The 13,497-nt window shown below is 41.1% G+C and overlaps 1 protein-coding gene across 1 annotated transcript in view; it reads right to left on the bottom strand.

The window, feature by feature from the left end:
* Positions 1 to 13,497, bottom strand: part of LOC141106724 (heparan-alpha-glucosaminide N-acetyltransferase-like) — a 645,511-nt gene that overhangs the window by 534,356 nt on the left and 97,658 nt on the right. The gene's annotated exons all lie outside the window — the stretch shown is intronic.

Raw genomic sequence — 13,497 nt, 5'->3', positions numbered from 1 at the left:
TTCGGAGGTATCAGTACTTGTGAAAATGCACCGATACCAGAAACCGGTACCGGAAGTGACGTCAGCTTGGACGGAGCTCGGGAACCGGATAAAGTTGCGGCCTCTCCACACAGCGGTGAGTGCAGTTTCCCTCATGACATGTGTTTTGCTGCTGCTGCTGTTGCCCCTGCTACATGGCTGCCCCACATGGCGAGCGTCCTCCTTACACCATGTCCCCTCATGGCGGCCGGTGAGTGCTTTACTCTATTTCTTACTGTTGCTTGCTTTCTTCTTATGTGTCCCACGGCCGGTGATTGCTGTACAGTACTACTAGCTTACATCATCATTTGCCTAACATGGCGGACGGCCTGTGTTATACTTAAGTTAGTTTTGTGTCCCACAATGTCTCTCTCTCACTTGCCTAACATGGCGTCCGGCCTGTGTTATACTTATTAGTTAGTTTTGTGTCCCACATTGTCTCTCTCTCTCTCTTGCCTAACATGGCGGACGGCCTGTGTTATACTTAAGTTAGTTTTGTGTCCCACATTGTCTCTCTCTCACTTGCCTTACATGGCGGCCGGCCTGTGTTATAATCAAGTTAGTTTGTCCCACATTGCCTTTCTCTCTCTTGCCTAACATAATGTCCACTGTCCAGCATGGCGGCCGGCCTGTGTTTGTGTGTGTTACATAACTTAGTGTCCCACATTGTTGCCTAACATGTCCATCATGGCGGAAAATGACTGCTGCTGTTACATAAATCATCATTGTCTCTTGCCTAACATTTTCCTGCATGTGCCTTTTTGAGACCATCCTCTGCTTTTTGTATTGTAGAGATACCGACCGTTATACCCGACAGATGGATGTCATTATCCCCACTGGTTTACTTGGCCATACCAAGATGCTGGATGCAGCAGGAACAAACAACAAGCACCAGTGAGAGCAGCTTCATTATTCTAAAAAATAGTAGGTATCATCATGTGTGAAAAAAAATCAGAAAACAAAACATTTGGGCTCAAAATGTTTTCCCCATTTTCCTCATTTTTTCCCCCTTAAAGGTGGAGAGACTTACTTATTTCTGGCTTTAAGTGCAATGCAAACGGATGCCACTGCCAGCAAAATGTCAGCTGTCTGGAAGTTTTTTAAAATTGATGAAAATAACAAAGGCATTGCAGACTGCAAACTCTGTTCTGCCAAAATATCCAGAGGAGGTTCAAAAGTTAGTTCTTATAATACCAGTAATCTCATAAAACACCTCAAAATGAAACACAAAACTGAGCATGGCGAATTTACAGCTTTCACTAGCTCTTGCACTCAGCAGCTGACACTGCAGCAAAGACTTGCCAGATGTGAAAAATTTTCCATGGATAACCCAAGGGCTAAAAAAATTTCTGAAGTAGTTACCCAATTCATCGTTCTTGATGATCAGCCACTATCCATAGTTGACAATGTGGGTTTTCGTCGACTTATGAATCTTTTGGAGCCAAAGTACGAAATTCCCAGCCGCCATGACAGATGTCATGTTGCCACAATTACACAACACAGTGAAAAAACACATTACCAACATGCTACAGGAGGACATAAAGGCTATCAGTTTCACCACGGACATTTGGAGCAGTAGTGTGAGTTCCGTGTCTGTAATTAGCTTAACTGCACAGTGGATTGATGCCAATTTCACTCTGCACCAAGTCATACTGCGCGCAAAGAAATTTCAAGGCTCTCACACAGGCAAAGCTATAAGAAGCATACTAGCAGAAATGCTTGACGCTTGGGAGATTCCCAAAAGTTCTGTCCATGTGGTAGTCCGTAATAATAATGGCAGAAATATGATAAAAGGTGTACAAGATGCTGGTCTTCAGAGTCTTTCATGTGTGGCACATACACTGCATCTGGCTGTCTCAGAGGGGCTTTTATCACAGTGCAGCATTACGGAGGCTGTGGGAGTTGGGCGCAAAATAGTTGGGCACTTTAAACATTCAAACCTGGCATATTCTCGGCTGCAAGATATTCAGATCCAGCTTGGTCAACCCATTGAAAGACTTCAACAAGGTGTTCAGACTCGCTGGATCAGCACTTTGTACATGCTGCAGTCTCTGATAGAGCAAAAACAGGCCATTGGAGTATATGTGTCAGAACATGAGCTGCCTGCAACGATCACTGCAAATCAGTGGAATCTCATGGAGAAGATGATCAACATCCTGGCTCCCTTTGAAGAGTTGACTCGGCATGTGAGTTGTTCAGATTATACAATGAGTGAAAAAGGCAATCAGGCAATGATGCTCACAAAAGCCCAAAACATGTGATGGAAATATGAAAAACCGCACTAAGCGATTATGTGAAAAAAACTAAAATCGCACTAGACAGGTGAAGAATGTAACCTCATACACAACTGTGAAAATACAGTAAAAATGGTGATCGACAATAAATGTGAACACTAAATTGAAAAACTGTGACATTGTATAAGGCTATGGAGACATATCCCCAGACAAATCGAAACTAACACTGTTAATGTGGCAAAAACAATCATTCACCTAAAAAAAAAAAAAAAAAAAGGTGCACATGAATATTATTAGCCTCAACGGCAGCAATTCAACATATAAAGAACATGGTGTAGGTAGACACCAAAGGAAAGTTCATAAACAGTAAGTAGTAACAGTCCCAAAAATTATCATGAATTCATCAAAACGCCCAATCAAGTGAGGAGATGATCCAAATAATATTCTTCCCAATGGTGATTACAAACAGTGTAAAGAATGGGGTACTCTTACCAGCACTGGTGGACTCACAAGCCATGAGCGGTGAGTCAAAACGGCTTAAACTGTCATAAGATGGCTGACAGTATGGACCTGGTCTGCAGAGCTGAGGTATTTCCCTTAGGGTGGAATCCAGATATCCGTCCCGATCAAGGGTGGAGCCCAGATATCCTTTTCAAATCAGTGGTTCAATCGTCTGACTCAGCAATGTGAACAAGCCATGATCATAAAAAAGGAAGCCTCCACATAGTGTAAATCCAAGACTTATTTGGAATTTATTGAAAAAATCGGGTCATCCAAAGATCAATAAAAAACATAGCACATAGCACAAAATAGAATCGATTCCAAAATATTAAAAATATTAGAAATAGCGTGGTATACAAATGACTGGGTACAGCAAAGAGACCCGGGTCTCTTTGTTGTACCCAGTCATTTGTATAACACGCTATTTCTAATATTTTTAATATTTTTAATATTTTGGAATCGATTCTATTTTGTGCTATGTGCTATGTTTTTTATTGATCTTTGGATGACCCGATTTTTTCAATAAATTCCAATTAAGTCTTGGATTTACACTATGTGGAGGCTTCCTTTTTTCTCCTTTTTTATGATCATGGCTTGTTCACATTGCTGAGTTGGACGATTGAACCACCGATTTGAAAAGGATATCTGGGCTCCACCCTTGATCGGGACGGATATCTGGATTCCACCCTAAGGGAAATACCTCAGCTCTGCAGACCAGGTCCATACTGTCAGCCATCTTATGACAGTTTAAGCCGTTTTGACTCACCGCTCATGACTTGTGAGTCCACCAGTGTTGGTAAGAGTACCCCATTCTTTACACTGTTTGTAATCACCATTGGGAAGAATATTATTTGGATCATCTCCTCACTTGATTGGGCGTTTTGATGAATTCATGATAATTTTTGGGACTGTCACTACTTACTGTTTATGAACTTTCCTTTGGTGTCTACCTACACCATGTTCTTTATATATTGAATTGCTGCCGTTGAGGCTAATAATATTCATGTGCACCTTTTTTTTTTTTTTTTGTTTTTAGGTGAATGATTGTTTTTGCCACATTAACAGTGTTAGTTTCGATTTGTCTGGGGATATGTCTCCATAGCCTTATACAATGTCACAGTTTTTCAATTTAATGTTCACATTTATTGTCGATCACCATTTTTACCATATTTTCACAGTTGTGTATGAGGTTACATTCTTCACTTGTCTAGTGCGATTTTAGATTTATTCACATAATCGCTTAGTGCGGTTTTTCATATTTCCATCACGTTTTGGGCTTTTGTGAGCATCATTGCCTGATTGCCTTTTTCACTCATTGTATAATAATTTTACACAATAGCGCTACACTTTATTATTTATGTTTATTTACACAATTTGTCTGATTGTAGTGTGGCAGCTCTAGATTTACCAATTCCGTCTAAGATTGGCGCAGTACTATTACTTTAATATCCAGTTGTTCAGATTCTTTTGCCTCGGATGTAATTCCTGCAGTGACTGTGCTACAGCGATTATTATCTAAAGAAGTGGATGAGGACCATGGTGTTAAAATGATGAAGAACACATTGCTTGGTGCTTTGCAGAAACGGTTCTCTGACATGGAGCAAAATCCACTTTACTGCATCGCTACCTTACTCGATCCAAAGTAATCAATTATTTATTGCTGGCTGCTATTTTGCATTGTTTTTATTTGAATATTGATTATATGATTTTGTTTTTTGGGTGAAGGTGATATTTTATAGTGTTATTATCACTTGCTTGCATTAAAAAAAATTGTTGTAATGCAAGTGATAACACTGTAAATCTCACCTTCATAAAAAACACAAAACAAAATCGATAATGACAAACACACCTACCTGCTCTGCCTCTGTGTAATGGTTTTGCACAGAGAAGGCCAGACAATTGTTTTTGCCGTGTCCTTTCCTTCTAGCAGTGCCCCCACAGCAAGCTTCCACAGTTGTTGCTTTGCTTGCATGACGTTGTCTAGTGTCTTGTATTTTTCTTCTTCTAGGTATAAAGATTGGTTCTTCTCAAATGCAGATGCTGGCAGGCAGGCCAAAGAGATGTTCATGCTGGAAATGCAACAAATATCTTCTGTACAGGCACTACAGGCACAGGCAGCTACACATGAGGTGCTTGAGAAACCAGCTACCAAAAGGCCTCGCACTGAGCAACAGCCAGGTACCGGTGTGACTGTGGACAGTATTTTTCAAGAAATTGCTTATTCATCTACATTTGAGAACAGTGCTCCCACAGCTGCTACCATACAACTAGAAGCATATCTTGGAGAGGTAACTGTGCCTCGTTCGGACAAACCTCTTGAGTATTGGGCAGTCAATAAACTGCGATTTCCCACTCTAGCCCAAATGGCACAAAAATATCTTTCAGCTCCTTGCAGTAGTGTGAAAAGTGAGAGATTGTTCAGTGCAGCGTCACACATTCTGACTGACACCAGAAACCGACTTCTAATGCCGCGTACACACGGTCGGACTTTTCGTCTACAAAAGTCCAACGGACGCTGACGGACTAAAGCTGGCTGGTAATCCGATCGTGTGTGGGCTTCTCCGGACTTTCAATGTACTTTTTTAGCCTCAAATCCGACGGACTTTAGATTTGAAGCATGCTTCAAATCTTTACGTCGTAACTACGACGGACCCCGAAGTCCGCTCGTCTGTATGCTAGTCCGACGGACAAAAAAACGACGCATGCTCATAAGCAAAAACTAAACGGAAGCACTCGGTCTAGTAAAACTAGTGTTCGTATTGTAGGTAGCACATTCATCACGCTGCAAAATCTGTGATCGTTGAATGCAGCGCATTTTATTTCTTCTTTACGAGTGCTCTAAAGAACGAAGGTGTTTTGCTGTTCATAATCAGAGTTCTCCCAAACTGATTTCTGGATTCTTTTTCTCTTTGATCTCATGAATGATATAGTATGCATTTTAAAAACAATGTTTCCATACTAATAATACTTTTTCCCCTTTTTTTTTTTTTTTTTTTTTTTTTAGGTTTGTAAAGTTACCACAAAGAACCCATTATTCTTTTTTTTTTTTATAGTGATTATTTTTTAGTTTTTAGATAAAGTTAACCCAAAGCACCGTTTTTGGTTATGTAAATTTTTTTATTTTCAAGACTTACCACTTGAACATTATTAACATTAGTAATGTATTTTTGGTGTGTTTTTTCCAAACTCAATGAGATTGTTGTCCCTTGTTAATTTAACATTGTGTGTAAAATCAATGATTTCAAAGAAAACACATAAAGTCTTTTGCTAAACTCAAAAAAGATCCATTTATTCATGGTCAAAATAAAATAAAGAGGAAGTCAACGCTGGAAAAAGTCGGTGTACCAGAAAATTGGGATCTTGCGGAGTCCATATAAGAGGGAGCACAATCTGGTCCAAGAATCCCAGAGATCAACAGCACCAGCAGATGATCTAGATGTCCCCAGACTGTGGTCCTACAACAGCCTGCGTCTTCTGTCAGACCAGACTGAACCCAGGTCATCACTTTCTTCTCTTCCCTGCAGCCTTTCCTCCACGCTGCCCTGCAGCCTTCCCTGTAGCCTTCTTTTGAGGCTGTGGCTCTGGTGTTTCAGTTGTGGCAGGAGTAGGAGGAGGAGGAGGAGGAGGAGGGGGGGCTGCCTCATGTAGTTGGGTGTTTTGTGTTAGCGTGCCCTGCAGCCCCTTATGGATTGTTTCCCCAAATAGGCGCTCACAAATGAGGCGCTGCTCCCAATCCATCTGAAGAAGCCTGCTGGCTAAGTAGCAGCCATAGGATTCTTCCGCTTCGGGGGGGCTCCTTAAAAAACGGGTGGCCTCTTGCATGAGGCGCAGGGATGCGTCCTGTGTGACCATCCCCTTCCTGGCCCTTTTTTTGGGAAGGTGGAGGGGAGGCACTTGGGATTCGGTCAGGCTCCTACTGGGCCCAGTCACCTCACTTGGCCCAGCCACCTCACTTGGCCCAGCCACCTCACTGGGAGCAGCCACCTCACTGGGAGCAGCCACCTCCTGCCTGACACTGGGCCCAGCCTCCTCCAGGATGATGGTGAATCCGGCCTCCTCCAGGCTGTCCATGGGCCCGGTCTCCTCCTGCCTGCCACTTTCCCCACATTCCTCCTGGATGGACTCATCCTGTGTATAAAAAAAGGACAATAGTTTGAGTATATTTTTTTGGGTTCATCAATGACACACAGTTTGCTTCTCATGAATAGCAAATTCAATGTGAATACATCTCTTTAATAAAAGAGTCTAATCAGACACCCTAATTATTTCAAGCAGGTGCCAAACATATTTAGCCACTACTGTCAATTGATATGTATACACAATTTTGAGTGCAAAATTATTTTAGACAATTATAACATCCAGTTAACATCATTAATATTAGTACAGTAAATATTTGTTAAAATAATTTACCTGACTCCAGATGGTCATATCTGGTTCATCCAGGATGGAAGACCCAGCTTGCTCCTCATCAGCCTCTGCTGGGGTGGAGGGAAGGGTGGAGGGAAGGGTGGAGGGAAGGGTTGAAAGTGATGGCCTGGCTTCATTCTGGTCATCCAGAAAACGGAGTTGATTGTAGTACCACAGCCTGGGTACATAAACATCATCTGCTGATGCTCCTGATCTCCTTGATTCCTGGATCTTCTTATGCTCCCTCTTATACATGTTCCTCAAGACCCCAATTTTCTTGAGCAATGTCTCCATTGTTGCTTCCGGGATGGTCGCCTGGACAAAGGCCAGAAGTCTCTCCAGCGTTGACTTCCTCACATGCTTTGCATAATATTGAGGGTGTTTCACCTCCCACAAATTCCTCATCTCTCGATATTTCGAAATAAAAGCTGTAAGGAACTCTGGATCCTTAAATAGGGGATTCATTATATCTGGAAAAGATGAAGTCACAAGACAAAAAACACTTTTATTATAGGTTTCTGCTAACCCCTCATCATCTTCTCCCTATGTAGGCCTCATCAATCTATCAAGCCATATAGGCCGCTTGCTACAAAGTCATGACCATAAAACCCAAAAAAATATATATCTAAAATTACCTTCGTTTTGTAACGTCCTGGTCCACTATCACCTACCACAGAACGTACGTACGACACGTGCGCAAGGCCCCTCTTTATACACTACGCATGTGTGAAACTCCACCTGCGTCGCCCGCCCCTGACGTTCGAAATTAACTCATGTTCTCCGCCCCCTAATTCGACGCACAGAACTCACGTACGACACGTGCGCAAGGCTCTTTATACACTACGCATGTGTGAAACTCCGCCTGCGTCGCCCGCCCCTGACGTTCGATTTTAACTCATGTTCTCCGCCCATTTTTTGTTACGGCGCGTAGTGGAGTTAAAGAATGGCGGAGACACCTGAAATGTTGACGACCTCAGGTAGTGGAGACAGCCCGGAGGCTGGAACGTCAACTAAATCTATGAGGCCTAGATTTAAGGCCTCTAATATGAGTTTTAAAGAGATGGTGGAGATGGTGGCCATTCTTCACAAAGACGACTATGATGGGAATTATGGGCCGTACGCACGGCCAAATTTGCGCAAGGCCAAAATAATGGCGAAGGTCGTGGAGACTTTGCAGGCATCTTTTGGGGTCCAGCGCTCCAAAGATCAATTGAGAAAAAGATGGTCTGACCTGAAACTCAGGGAGCCGGATCAATACCGACGTATCCGGAAAGTTCTTAAAAAAAGTAAGTACTTGTCGTGTTTTTCTCTTGTGTTTATTACCTTGTATACTGCTCCATGTGCTTTTCCTTCCTATACGATTTTTTGTTCATCGTTTTAAACGATCTTTTAATAAACCTCGTTACATATCTATAGATAGATCTATATATATAGATATCTATATCTATATCTATAGATATAGATATAGATATAGATATAGATAGAGAGAGAGAGAGAGAGAGAGAGAGAGAGAGAGAAATATATAGAGAGAGAGAAATATAGAGATAGGTAGATAGATAGATATAGAAATGTAAAACATTCTTTTGGAATATTTTAAGTTATCTTAATTTTTTTTCTTTACATTTAGTTAGATATTTAGAGATTTTGTTCCAGATATAGAGAGAGATCAAAAGATTATTAACTATATTTTGAGATATTGATATCTATCTATCCGATATGTCTTTATAATTTTAAATATTGAGGTAAAATAGGAACTCTACACAAACCACTTCACTACAAATGTTGCAAAATTACTATGTACTAAAATATCTGTGTGCTAAGTAGATTAATAATTTTTTGTTTCACATAGGGGAAAAAATCACTCAGCCAACAAGAAGACAGTCCACCCCAAGCAAAACATGATTGGGAAATCAGCCCAAGTCCCACTGAGGATGTGGAGGAAGGAGAGGTGGGCGACATGGGCACCCCACCAGGTGAGTGTCTGACACACCAGCTTACGTTAATCTATGCATGGCTGCCTTTTGTTTAATGTAATTTGTCTACTCTATTTTAGGGGATCTGGTTGTGCTTCATTCAAGCAACAGTGCCACCCCCGAGTATGTGGAGGAATTAGGCTACATGGGCACCCCACCAGGTCAGTGTCTGAGACAACAGCTTTATTTATGGTAAGGTAAACTATGTATGTGTGCATATTTCTAAAGACATTTTTTGGTTTCATTCCACTTTAGGTACAACAAGAAGTGACTATTTCACCTCTGAAAGTGCCCAACGGCTAATTGGTCAAATAATGGCCTGGAATAAAGACATGGATGAAATGCGTAATCGGCTGGATCGTATGCAGCAGGAAATGAAGGACATGATTGATGTTTTGGGTCGAATCTAAATGCCCTTTTTTAAACCCCAAAACATCAATCATGTCCTTCATTTCCTGTTTTGCTGACCCCATTCTGGGCCTTCTCTTTCTTTTTTTGGCAGAACATAAATGGCTGTTTAACCTAATGTAAAAAAGGAGGGCTGTTTCTCGTAAATACCTCAAAAATCCACAAAAAAATAAAACTTGATTTTCTCAAAAACCCAAAAAAAAAAAAAAAAATAATTGATTTTAAAAAACCAAAAAAAACTAAAAAAACTTGATTTTAAAAAACCAAAAAAAACTAAAAAAACTTGATTTTAAAAAACCAAAAAAAACTAAAAAAACTTGATTTTAAAAAACCAAAAAAAACTAAAAAAACTTGATTTTAAAAAACCAAAAAAAACTAAAAAAAACTTGATTTTAAAAAACCAAAAAAAACTAAAAAAAACTTGATTTAAAAAAAAAAAAAAAATAACAAAACTTGATTTTCAAAAAAACAAAAAAAACAACAAAACTTGATTTTCCAAAAAAAAAATAAAAAAGCCTGTTTGCGAAAATCAAAAAGCCAAAAATATTTTTTTGTGGATTAGGTAGAAATATTTAAATATAATTATATTTTTCTACATTATTAAGATATCATTATATTTTGTCTATGAACATTTTATACTAAATGCAGAACTGAATGCATAACAACCATTAATAAAAACATCTCCTTATAGGAATTAAATAAATGTGTGGTTTGTTATTTCAAGGCTCAGTATCAGTTTGGTTATAATTGTAAAAAAGTTGTTTACAGTGGCAATGGAGCTTATTTAGACATTTAAAATTAAAATACAGTTGGCACTACAACTGCTCGACCATAACCTAGGAGACAGCCCAAAAGAAAGGCAAGCAATAAATATAATGCAAGATTTCCTCAATATTTTTTTTATTGTAAAAAATTATATATCCTGGCCCATTGCAATGGCCCCCCTACCCATAAAATAATTAACATATTGCTGTCTAACTTGACGGGCACTTTGGGGGGCCAAGCCAGTACGGACAGTATCCAGGCCTGTAAGGTTGGCTTCTATTTGTCCGGCCTCAGGCCCAACTGTGCCTATATAATTGGGAGAATGCTTGTTTAAAAAGTTGTGCAGAATGCAGCACGATAAAATGATAAAATTAAGTTTGTATTCCGCCAAATTAATGGCTGTTTGAAACAGGCGGAACCGGCTGGCCAGAATTCCAAACGCATTCTCAACCACTCTTCTAGCTCTGGCCAGCCGGTAATTAAAAACCCTCCTCTCCAGGGTGAGGGTTCTTTGGGGGAATGGCCTCATGAGGTGCTTGCTGAGAGCGAAGGCTTCATCGGCAATGAAGACAAAGGGGAGTCCTTCCACGTTATCCTCATCAGGTGGCAATCCCAGGCCACCACTCTGGAGACGCTGGCAGAACTCCGTCTGGGCAAATACTCCTCCATCCGACATCCGGCCATTCTTCCCCACGTCCACATATAAAAAATCATAGTGTGCCGACACCACCGCCATTAAAACAATACTGTGGAACCCCTTATAATTAAAATAATATGACCCCGAATGGGGTGGTGGCACAATGTGGACATGTTTCCCATCTATAGCCCCTCCACAATTGGGAAAGTCCCAACGGCTGGCAAAATGGGATGCCACAGTCTGCCATTCCTGTGGCGTTGAAGGAAACTGGGGAATCAAACAAGAAAACCAAAATCAATTAATTTGGAAGCTAACATTGCAAGAAAATTAGACAATTAAAAACATTATTCCCCAGCATCAGTATAACATTAAATAATTTAATTCTTCTGGAATAACTAATATGGAAAGGCACACTTATCAGATTGCTCACCCCCTCTGATGGAACATTGATTACATTTTAGGGGGTTGTGAAATCCCTAAAAAAGATTACTTTTAGGACACGCAGGAATTTAGGGACTAAAAAGGCTACAAGACTGCAGTTGTCGCACTCTGCAGGTGCAGTTGCTAACCAGCTTACAGTAAATGAGGTAATGTAAAAAGGCATTCATGTTGCAAGGAGTACACAATCACAGGCAAGGGCAATTAATGAAAACACTTTGAGGCTTGCATATGATTTGATGATGGAAATCAGCAGAGCTTCTGCTCATTTACTAAAGCACTGGAACAAATGCACTTGTAGAGTGCACATGCATTTTGCAAACTGCAACATATATTTGCTTTAGACAAATCAACACCACAGAACATTCAAGCAAATTTTAACGAGGGTGGGGGGGGGGGGGGTTGTGAAATCTAGATAATTGCTCATTAGCAGCACACTATTTGGAGTGAGTTTAGGTGGGGGGGGTGGGGGGGTTGTGAAATCTAGATAATTGCTCATTAGCAGCACACTATTTGGAGTGAGTTTAGGTGGGGGGGGTGGGGGGGTTGTGAAATCTAGATAATTGCTCATTAGCAGCACACTATTTGGAGTGAGTTTAGGTGGGGGGGGGGGTGGGGGAGTTGTGAAATCTAGATAATTGCTAATTATAAGCACACTAAATACACTCAAACAAAATACATTCAAAATGAGTAGACTAGGTGGATATGTTCCCATCACTTCATGCTGGGAAGGTTATTGAAGGAAAATATACATGCATGACAAAAAATAACAGGAAAAAATTCCAGCATGTGTGAGGATAAAAAGGGGACATTCACACTATATTGCAATGATGGTAAGTAGTGTTTGAAGCAAGAAATACATTACATTATCAAAGATTACATAAAAGAACATGTGATGCTAATAAAAGAAAAATATCTTACCTTAATATAGTCCTTCTGCAGGACCTGTATGATGGCAGAACAGGTCTCTGGGATAATGATCCCCAGAGCCTGGGGGGAGATGCCTGTCGAGAACTTAAGGTCCTGCAGGCTTCTCCCTGTGGCCAAATACCGCAAGGTAGCGACCAGCCTCTGCTCCGGAGTGATGGCTTGCCTCATGCAGGTATCCTGCCTGCTGATATAGGGGGTCAGCAAAGCCAACAAACGGTCAAAAACGGGGTCCGTCATCCGGAGAAAGTTCCTGAAATCCTCAGGATTATTCTCACGGATCTCACGGAGCAAAGGCATGTGACAGAACTGGTCACGCTGAAGCAACCAATTCTTGGTCCATGAACTCCTCCTCGCCCTGTTCATGGACTGGTCTTGGGCTGAAGAATAAACTACAGCACCAAGCACATACAATGCACGAGCTCTACGACGAGTACGTACAGGTAACATGGCTTCAAAGCGGTCGGCTGGTCAGAACGCACTAAACAGAACGCACTGAAGAACAGCAAGGCCTGTGAAGAACGACCTGAAAATCAGGAACGAGCGGCCAATAAAACAAAGATTTCTCAATGCCAACTGACCAAACGCACTGAAAAGCAGATACAAACCTCACAAGCACAGACTGAACAACAGTTAAAACGAACTGAAAAATACGAGTCTCACAAGCGCGAATCGTCTCTCACCAAACTTCTACTAACACGAGATAAACACGAGATTAGCAGAAGGAGCCCAAAGGGTGTCGTACGGGCTATTGAACTTCCGTTTTATAGTCTCGTCGGACTTGGTGTACGTCACCGCGTACTAGGCTGTCGTACTTTTGTGTGGTCGTGTGTAGGCAAGTCCGTTCGTAAGAAAGTCTGCCGCAAGTCCGCCGAAGGTACGTCGGAAGTATGTCGGACAGGCTGTCGGACTTTTGTAGACGAAAAGTCCGACCGTGTGTACGCGGCATAAGTGAACATGCAGAGATTCTTCTGTTTCTTAAAAAAAAACTTGCCACTTGCGTTTGAATTGGAAAAGTAATCTACTGCCTGTTACTGTCCAACTGTAAAGCATCATGCACAGTTGCACGCTGCAGCTCAAAGAAACTGCTCCACCTGGCATTTGAGCGTTTTTTTTAGCGTTTCCTCTGCCTGTTAACTCCCCTCCATGTTGGCCTTTAAAAAAAAATAAAATATGCCTTTTTAACTCC

The sequence above is a fragment of the Aquarana catesbeiana genome, linkage group LG08 (genome assembly GCF_042186555.1).
Source record: "Aquarana catesbeiana isolate 2022-GZ linkage group LG08, ASM4218655v1, whole genome shotgun sequence".
NCBI classification, from domain to species: Eukaryota; Metazoa; Chordata; class Amphibia; order Anura; family Ranidae; genus Aquarana; species Aquarana catesbeiana.
This window is presented reverse-complemented; position numbering and strand designations above follow the sequence as displayed.